Here is a 10,953-nt window from a genome sequence, read left to right on the forward strand (position 1 = left end):
GTCCGCCACCGGCGCCGTCAACCTGCAGGGCGCTGTTGGAAATTCAGCTACTGTGGGTCGAAGTCGAAGTCGAAGTCGAAGTCAAAGAAGAAGAAGAAGAAGAGGTGGAAAGCGGGTTCTTCGGCAGAAAGAGAAGAGGAAAACACAGAGCCTAGAACTGAATGTGGGGACTTTGAATGTTGGGACTATGACAGGAAAATCTCGGGAGTTGGTTGACATGATGATTAGGAGAAAGGTTGATATATTGTGTGTCCAGGAGACCAGGTGGAAAGGCAGTAAGGCTAGAAGTTTAGGGGGAGGGTTTAAATTATTTTACCATGGTGTAGATGGGAAGAGAAATGGAGTCGGGGTTATTTTAAAAGAAGAGTTGGCTAAGAATGTCTTGGAGGTGAAAAGAGTATCAGATCGAGTGATGAGGCTGAAATTTGAAATTGAGGGTGTTATGTGTAATGTGATTAGTGGCTATGCCCCACAGGTAGGATGTGACCTAGAGGTGAAAGAGAAATTCTGGAAGGAGCTAGATGATGTAGTTCTGAGCATCCCAGACAGAGAGAGAGTCGTAATTGGTGCAGATTGTAATGGACATGTTGGTGAAGGTAATAAGGGTGATGAAGAAGTGATGGGTAAGTACGGTATCCAGGAAAGGAACTTGGAGGGACAGATGGTGGTAGACTTTGCAACAATGATGCAAATGGCTGTAGTGAACACTTTTTTCCAGAAGAGGCACGAACATAGGGTGACCTACAAGAGCGGAGGTAGAAGCACACAGGTGGATTACATCTTGTGCAGACGATGTAATCTGAAGGAGGTTACCAACTGTAAGGTAGTGGTAGGGGAGAGTGTGGCTAGACAGCATAGGATGGTGGTGTGTAAAATGACTCTGGTGGTGGGGAGGAAAATTAGGAAGACAAAGGCAGAGAAGAGAACCATGTGGTGGAAGGTGAGACAGGACGAGTGTTGTGCAGATTTTCGGGAAGAGGTGATACAGGCTCTCGGTGGACGGGAAGAGCTTCCAGAAGACTGGACCACTGCAGCCAAGGTGATCAGAGAAGCAGGCAGGAGAGTACTTGGTGTATCTTCTGGCAGGAAAGGAGAGAAGGAGACTTGGTGGTGGAACCTCACAGTACAGGAAATCATACAAGGAAAACGGTTAGCTAAGAAGAAGTGGGACACTGAGAGGACCGAGGAGAGGCGAAAGGAATACATTGAGATGCGACACAGGGCAAAGGTAGAGGTGGCAAAAGCAAAACAAGAGGCATATGATGACATGTATGGCAGGTTGGACACTAAAGAAGGAGAAAAGGATCTATACAGGCTGGCTAGACAGAGGGATAGAGATGGGAAGGATGTGCAGCAGGTTAGGGTGATTAAGGATAGAGATGGAAATATGTTGACTGGTGCCAGCAGTGTGCTAGGTAGATGGAAAGAATACTTCGAGGAGTTGATGAATGAGGAAAATGATAGAGAAGGGAGAGTAGAAGAGGCAAGTGTGGTGGACCAGGAAGTGGCAATGATTAGTAAGGGGGAAGTTAGAAAGGCATTAAAGAAAATGAAAAATTGTTTTTAAGAACAAAGGTGATGTGCAGAGCTGTGGCAACTATAGAGGAATAAAGTTGATGAGCCACACAATGAAGTTATGGGAAAGAGTAGTGGAGGCTAGACTCAGGACAGAAGTGAGTATTTGCGAGCAACAGTATGGTTTCATGCCTAGAAAGAGTACCACAGATGCATTATTTGCCTTGAGGATGTTGATGGAAAAGTACAGAGAAGGTCAGAAGGAGCTACATTGTGTCTTTGTAGATCTAGAGAAAGCCTATGACAGAGTACCCAGAGAGGAACTGTGGTACTGCATGCGGAAGTCTGGAGTGGCAGAGAAGTATGTTAGAATAATACAGGACATGTACGAGGGCAGCAGAACAGCGGTGAGGTGTGCTGTCGGTGTGACAGAAGAATTTAAGGTGGACGTGGGACTGCATCAGGGATCAGCCCTGAGCCCCTTCCTTTTTGCAGTGGTGATGGATAGGCTGACAGATGAGGTTAGACTGGAATCCCCGTGGACCATGATGTTTGCAGATGACATTGTGATCTGCAGTGAAAGCAGGGAGCAGCTGGAGGAACAGTTAGAAAGATGGAGGCATGCACTGGAAAGAAGAGGAATGAAGATTAGCCGAAGTAAAACAGAATATATGTGCATGAATGAGAGGGGTGGTGGGGGACGAATGAGGCTACAGGGAGAAGAGATGGCAAGGGTAGAGGACTTTAAATACTTGGGGTCAACCGTCCAGAGCAATGGTGAGTGTGGTCAGGAAGTGAAGAAACGGGTCCAAGCAGGTTGGAACGGGTGGAGGAAGGTGTCAGGTGTGTTATGTGACAGAAGAGTCTCTGCTAGGATGAAGGGCAAAGTTTATAAAACAGTGGTGAGGCCAGCCATGATGTATGGATTAGAGACAGTGGCACTGAAGAGAAAACAGGAAGCAGAGCTGGAGGTGGCGGAAATGAAGATGTTGAGGTTCGCTCTCGGAGTGACCAGGTTGGATAAAATTAGAAATGAGCTCATCAGAGGGACAGCCAAGGTTCGATGTTTTGGAGACAAAGTTAGAGAGAGCAGACTTCAATGGTTTGGACACGTCCAGAGGAGAGAGAGTGAGTATATTGGTCGAAGGATGATGAGGATGGAGCTGCCAGGCAAGAGAGCTAGAGGAAGACCAAAGAGAAGGTTGATGGATGTCGTGAGGGAAGACATGATGGCAGTTGGTGTTCGAGAGGAGGATGCAGGAGATAGGCTCTCATGGAAAAGGATGACGCGCTGTGGCGACCCCTAACGGGACAAGCCGAAAGGAAAAGAAGAAGAAGAAGACAGTAAATGTACTATTTCCTATTCTGTGGATGATGAAAGTTGAATTTCATCCAAACGTCTATCCAAGAAAAGGACTGAGAAAGTAATGATTTAAATCTTTATCTGACTAAATCTCTTAGTAAAGGTGAATGTGCAGTGTAAAGTTTGGCAATACTGTATAGTTGGTAAATACATAATATATGTTTTCATCAGGCTCAGGGTTTTGTTGTTTTGGTTTTCCATCCATCCATCCATTTTCTGAGCCGCTTCTCCTCACTAGGGTCGCGGGCGTGCTGGAGCCTAACCCAGCTGTCATCGGGCAGGAGGCGGGGTACACCCTGAACTGGTTGCCAGCCAATCGCAGGGCACATACAAACAAACAACCATTCGCACTCACAGTCACACCTACGGGCAATTTAGTGTCTCCAATTAATGCATGTTTTTGGGATGTGGGAGGAAACCGGAGTGCCCGGAGAAAACCCACGCAGGCACGGGGAGAACATGCAAACTCCATACAGCTGGGGCTGGGGATTGAACCCCGGTCCTCAGAACTGTGAGGTTGACGCTCTAACCAGTCGCCCACCGTGCCTGTTTTGGTTTTATGTAACAAAATGTAGATTTGGGCAACAACTTCCAACTAATTAAAAATGCTGGGTGCTATACACCACTGTACTCTCTTCTCAAATAAGTCCACAATTTAAATGTGTAATAATTCCTTGCGTTTTAGTGTACATTTGTATAAAATCTGAAACATTTCAAAGTGGAAAAATCACTCATTCTTTACATTTAAATACTTCACTGGACTGACAATTTATAGGTCTGTGTGTGCTTTTTCTCATATTGTATGGTTTCTATCATTGCTCAATTGAATATACAGTATAATAAATCCTTGATGAATGACTTTCACAAAGCAGTCAAGTAAAAATAAGATCAATTTAAAACAGTTAACTAAATCAGAGGCAGTTAGAACTGGCATGATACCTACAGCTGGAACTCAGGCCAGATGAACATGTTGCACCATATGTGTAATATAGTACAGTGTGTGCAAGCATGTAGCACACCTGCTTGTAACCTTGCATTTGTCCAAATCGAAAGCAGCTTCCACCACAAATAGTTCCCAAGTGAGTCGACAGTGCATTCGTGTGTAAATCCACACAACCACTTTTGTTTCATGTAATCATAAAAGTACATGTTTATTTCAAGGTGTCTGGCTCTGAACCAAAAGCCAATTCTTAAAAGCAACAAGGACTGTGAATAGTATTTATAAAAAAAAAAGAAAAAAAATTAAGAAGGAGTCCTATTCGGCCTTATTGGCCTGTGGGACTCCAGAGGCAGCTGATGATGGAATACGACTTTGGAGGTGGCTAAGGCAAAAACTTTAGTTTAGTGAGGCTATGGAGAACGACTTTGAAGAGATTCTGGGGCATTATTTTTTACCTCGATTTGGGATGTTGTGGGCCACTGACTCTCCTTCCAATGAGGAAGCTGTCTGGGGATTTAGATGGATTTTCATATATCTGAGGCTGAAGTCGTAAAAAAACTCCTCTATGACAGGGCCCCAGGGGTACACGAGATCCACACAGTTCCTCAGTACTTTGGACATTGTGGGGCTGTCTTGCCATACACGTCTGCAAAACATTGCATGGATGTCGGGGACAGTACCTCTGGATTGACAGACCGGGGGGTTGTGGGGGGGGGGGGGTTTGTTGGACCAGATGATACTGTATGTTTCAACTACAGTGGGATTACATTTCATAACCTCCCTGGTAACGTCTATTAAGGGATTCTGGAGAGGAGTCTCCGTCAGGGAGTCGAACCTTGGATTTAGTAGCCGTACGAAGCGGTAAAATCGAGCGAAGTCAGGGCCTCTTTGAATAAGCTGCTGCTACCTGTATATGGAAGATGGATATATAAAACACTATACGTTTTGATCACAAGTGGCATTGCAGTTCGCCAGTGGGTGTCAAACTGGCTATCTGGCTAGACACTAAAGTAGCACTCTATATCTTCACTTACTGCTGTGTCTTTTCAAACCTACTCAAATTCTTGACAAGAGTCAAAGTCTGTGTCATTACAGATCTGAGAGTTTCTACAGTCCTCCACAGAACTAATCATCTCATTTTTCTTCCTGTTAAGTTGGAGTTCTATGGACAGGTACTCTATTGCTGTTTGAGCACACATCAAGTTTTGCCACTACTGCGTCGTGACACAAGCAAACACACCCAAAAAGAATTTCAGTTCGGAAGGCAGTGCGCTGTGACGACAGACGGTGCATACAGTGATGTGGAAAAGTAAGCACAGTGATTGACTGGGATCACCACCATGTCAAATTATCAAACTGAAAGTGTTTTGTGTGATTTTAGCATTTTTAACGATAGAAGTGTTACCTTAAAATCAAATATAGCCACTCATGCTTCACTTGTATCAGGTCTCCTTCTCCTCATTATAAATAAAGCCAGGACTTTCCACTGCAACTACTTTTACGTTCAAACCAGTGAGAAAAGGTACCACGCTACTACCTGTTTGGTAGCTTAGCAACCTGTGCCAAATATGGATTGAAGCCCCCCTAAAAATAGGCCTAGCGACGGCACTGTTGCCACGCTATCTATCAAATCTCTCCGCAGGCTGGATGTAATTGCATACCGGGCCTGATGTGCGCCGTGAGTTTAACACGTATACTTTGCAGGGTTTAAGTCAGGTGATTGACTTGGCCGGTCTTAAACTGACATTTAAACTCTTAAAATGAACTGCTGCTGACATCATGTGTTAAATCAATGAAGATTATAAAACCCTTCCCAGAAGTCATGCAAGTAAGCCATGGCACTGAGTTTCATAAATGTGTTAGTGTGTTTCAGATCATGAGCAGATCCTTTCTTGAAGCTTTAGCCTTTCCATCACACTGGTAAATGTTCACCTTTGTCTCATCAATCCATATGACTTTCTCCCAGATTTTTTAGGCTTTTTTCCATAATTTGTGGTCTGGGCTTCCTATTCTTTTTGTAAATGAGTGATTTGCATATTCTGGCAAGGTCTCTGTACTTTTGTTCATGAAGTCTTCTGCGAACAGTAGATTCTGATACTCTAATTCCTGCCCTCTGGCGTTTGTTTCTGATGTCACGAACAGTTGTTTATAGGAATTGTTCTTATATCTCTCACAATGTTTCAAGCATCAGGGGCTGCTTTTCTTTGCTCTACCAGTGCGATGTCTGTTATGTCTTAGTACGTCAGTGATTTTCTTTCTCTTTCAGGACCATACAAATTGTTGTAGTTATAAGTAACCAATATTTGTGCAATGGCTCTGATTGAACTGTTTGTTTTTCTTTCATCCACAGACAGGTCTCTGGTTTTCATGTTGGTTACACCTCCAACTGGTATAAATAGAGTCTTCACAGGCAAAACCAAATCTGAAACGACACTTCAGTCACTTTGTGATATATCATTGTGCTAAACCAATGTAAAATCATGAATACTCATCATTGGCCAAATAATTCTGGGCCTAATGTACAATTAATTAATTGAATGGGAGGAAAACAAAGCCCTGTGATTGACTGGTGACCAGTCCAGGGTGTAGTCTGCATTTTGTCCCAAATCAGCTGGGATAGGCTCAGTAATGTTTTGGATAGGGCTTTCGTTGTGGTGAAATGCAAGCAAAAACCCAGGTGGGCCCTGTAAAGGATGGCAAAGGAAGGTTTTGTACTAACACGTCTTTATTAGCTTTCAGCAGTGACCAACACCATAACACTCTCATGAGAATCCCAGAGACCTTACACAACAAATAGCGACAATGAATTACAGCAGGCTATACTATAATACCTGTAGGTGGAACAACTGGTTCGCACATCTGCCTCACAGTTCTGAGGACCCGGGTTCAAATCCGGCCTCGCCTGTGTGGAGTTTGCATGTTCTCCCTGTGCCTGGGTGGGTTTTCTCCGGGTTCTCCGGTTTCCTCCCACATTCTAAAAACATGCATGGCAGGTTAATTGAATTGTCCATAGGTGTGAATGTGAGTGTGAATGATTGTTAGCCCGGCTCTTGCCCAAGGTTAGCTGGGATAGACTCCAGCATGCCCGCGACCCTAGTGAGGACAAGCGGTACAGAAAATGGATGGATGGATGGATGGATATACTGTAATACCACTACAGTATATGCGCAAATACATTTTGGCAACATTGAATGACATCTCCCCCTCCTTTGTGTTATTTTTCAATTTTCCTCAACATTAAGGCCAAAGATTCCTTCTTGATTTGTGTAGGGAGCTTCTGCTTAGTTTCTGTGATCTCCTGAGCCGTAGTCAAGATATACCATTCTCTTTTTACAGTCTTATTTAGCCTTTTGAGATCTACGCAGATACAGGCTTTACCTGTGCTATTCTTCAGGACTGGGACAATGGGTGTGCACCAGTCAGTGTGGATGTATAAACCTCTCTATTATGCAATTCTTCTTCATCCTCTGTAAGTCCTCCTTTACTTCTTGGAGCATGATGAGGGGAAGGTGTTATGAGTACAGCATATGGGTGAGGATTGTCTTTTATTTGTATTTTTACCAGGTCATTCCTTAAACTCCAATGCTTACAATATGCTTTTATGCATCCTCTGTTGGTCACAGTGTTATCCACTCTCCTCACCAGGTTACTTTTCACAGCTGGCCGGCTTCGAAGGTTATTTCCAGTGTGAGCACGGATAAAATAAGTGGGTGGGATTTACATCTGTAGGTTACTGTGCTTTGAATCTGTCCCATGTACTGCAATTCATCACATAGGCCTTCAGTGGAATATCTGTGGGTTGCAGTAGCATTTTTGGGATGAGTGAGTGGAAGGTCTCCTAATGGATGACGTTCACATTGGCTATGTAAATTTCGAAGGCTACCAGTGTACAGCTCAGTAACAACTTGACGGCCCATCGCGCTGAAGACCTGCCTACCTTTCTCACAGCCCCTAGAAAATATGGCTGCGGCTACTCTGCTTGCTGTGTGACCTCACTCACTGCTTTCGTATTCCCACACACTACTCCAATGTCATACTGGATAAATTGCATATGGGTTTTTTAGCAGGGCAATTTTCATTTTTGTTATGCTTTGCTTTCCCACATTTTCCAATCGGTTCATTGTATCCCTCTTTTTGCTCACCACAGTATTTGCTGTGTCTTGTACATGTGTGTGTTTCTCCTTGGATGCTACTGTACCTTGTGAAGATACCTCTTCAAACTGCCTGACTGTTTTTCATGGTCAGTGCTAGCGTCAGGTCGTTCGTCAGCTGTAGTTTCTGTGAAGATCCTGTTGCGGATATTCTGCCCTCGATTTGTGCCGAAGTCACAATGTTCGAATAACTCCTACAGGCTGTTGTAAATGTGAATTCCTGTATCATGTTCCTTCATGGCACAAAATACACAAAGCACTCCGTCAGTCATATTCGAGGACATCCGTAGTGAAAGCAAACAATCTGAAGAGGTTTTTGGACTCATTCTGCATATCGTTTTTCAGGCTGCTCACCTGCACAGCTCCATTCCCCCTGTCATGTTTCGTAGTGATACTTATTCTCACAAAACGCTGCTTTTGGTCTGGCCACTCACCAGGCTTATAAAACACAAATTTTGTTGTAAGGCTTAAACTTTGATAATGTTTCAAGTTTACTTATAACAACATGTACTGTAAATGATGGCAAAGGTGGCTCTTGTACTAACACAAATCTTTATTGGCTTTGGGCAGAAGACAACAACATAACACTCTCGCGAGAATCCCTAAGACCTTACACAACAACGTCACAGAACACAATTTCCGTATAACACCAGTAAATGTGCAAAAACATTTTGCCATCGCTATGTGACACATGTAAGGGCATGGGAAGAAGGTAAAAGCTCACAAAGATATTTTACTTAAAAATGGCAAACAAAGGCTTGGGTGGAAAGAGCAAAACAATCTAAATTAACAAAGTCAAAAAAGAAAAGATACAAAGTAACAAACTGCAGACGTTTTGCACACTACTAAACCCCAATTGATGTTTTTCTCTGCCATAGATTGCCTTGTAGATTATGATGGCTGTCTTGATAAAACAAAATAACAAAGGTTTACTTTTCAATGTTATGATACACTTTTTTGTCCTTCTTCACTTGTCTTTACACATACCTTGATCACTACAACTTAGGTTGCCATAACTGAAGCAATTTATTTGGGGGGAATACTTCTCCAGCAGGTGGCAGATTTTATTCATCCAAGCTCACTTTCTGCTCATGCTGCTGCCTACTTCTTTCTTTAAATACTGTCAACTGATTTAAAAAAAAAAAAAATAAAATAAAAAAAATTAAAAATATATATATATATATATATATATATATATATATATATATATATATATATATATATATAATATATAATATATTGCAGCCATTTGTTAAAATCATTTAAGTCGATCTTTCCCCCAGAGTAATGTACACACAGCAGCCCATATTGACAGAGAAAAAACGGAATTGTTGAAATTTTTGCAGATTAATTAAAAAAGAAAAACTGAAATATCACACAGCCATAAGTATTCAGACCCTTTGCTCAGTATTTAGTAGAAGCACCCTTTTGAGCTAATACAGCCATGAGTCTTTTTGGGAATGATGCAACATGTTTTTCACTCCTGGATTTGGGGATCCTCTGCTATTCCTCCTTGCAGATCCTCTCCAGTTTTGTGATGTTGGATGGTGAATGTTGGTGGGCACCCATTTTCAGGTCTTTCCAGAGATGCTCAATTGGGTTTAAGTCAGGGCTCTGCTGGGCAATTCAAAAACAGTCACGGAGTTGTTCTGAAGCCAATCCTTCAGTATTTTAGCTGTATGCTTAGGGTCATTGTCTTTTTTTAAGGTGAACCTTCGGCCCAGTCTGAGATTCTGAGCACTCTGGAGAAGATTTTCGTCCAGGATATCCCTGTCCTTGGCCGCATTCATCTTTCCTTCGATTGCAACCAGTCTCCCTGTCCCTGCAGCTGAAAAACACACCCACAGCATGATCCTGCCACCACCATGCTTCACTGTTGGGACTGTATTGGACAGGTGATGAGCAGTGCCTGGTTTTCTCCACACATGCCACTTAGAATTAAGGCCAACAATTTCTATCTTGGTCTCATCAGACCAGAGAATCTTACTTCCCACCATCTTGGAGTCCTTCAGGTGGTTTTAGCAAACTACATGCGGGCTTTCATGTGTCTTGCACTGAGGAGAGGCTTCCGTTGGGCCACTCTGTCATAAAGCCCCGACTGGTGGAGGACTCTAGTTATGGTTGACTTTCTAGAAATGGAAAGCACACAAGTTAAATATATGAGTGTCACAGCATAGGGTCTGATTACTTATGGCTGGGAATATTTCAGTTTTTCTTTTTTAATAAATCATTAAACATTTCAACAATTCGTTTTTTTCTATCAATATGGGGTGCTGTGTGTACATTAATGAGGAAAAAAATAAACTTAAATGATTTTAACAAATGGCTGCAATATAACAAAGAGTGAAAAATTTAAGGGGGTCTGAAAACTTTCCGGACCCAGTCAACTCCCAGTCTGTACAATTTATAGAAGTGCATGCTCATAAAATTGATTAAGCAAAAATATATGACAAACAAAGCAACAACTCTCAGGTACTTCAATTCATTGGATTAAAACAATGGATATGAGAAGTACTGTACTTACAGTAGCAGTATATCACTAACATCTGTAGGCAGTCCTATCACCTAACAAGTGCCTTAAATATAATAGATTTACTTTCCACCCCCCGCATGTCATTAAGGAATGTGCTGTTCGATGCCAAGTGCTGGTACACTTTAGAGCATGAAAAGCATGTAAAAAGAAATCTGCTTGGCATTTAAATGTTCTCTGCTGTATTTCATTCCAGCTCAAAGAGAGCACATATGCATAGACTTTCACTTCACAGTGGAAGGGTCAACTTAGCCAAGAGCTGAAGTTCCTAAAAAAGCTAAATTTGCAGACACACACTGTCACAGTTTGAAGGGCAACACGTACATTGTGCAACTCACACAATTTTTATGAAGCTGTTTCTGTCCATTTTGCACTTTTGTCTTTTCTGTTATAAAAAGAAATGTATTTCAAAGGCCCACCACCATTTGCTCTGTCAATACGAATTGCTTTTATT

This window comes from Phyllopteryx taeniolatus, chromosome 13 (assembly GCF_024500385.1).
Source record: "Phyllopteryx taeniolatus isolate TA_2022b chromosome 13, UOR_Ptae_1.2, whole genome shotgun sequence".
Taxonomy (NCBI): Eukaryota; Metazoa; Chordata; class Actinopteri; order Syngnathiformes; family Syngnathidae; genus Phyllopteryx; species Phyllopteryx taeniolatus.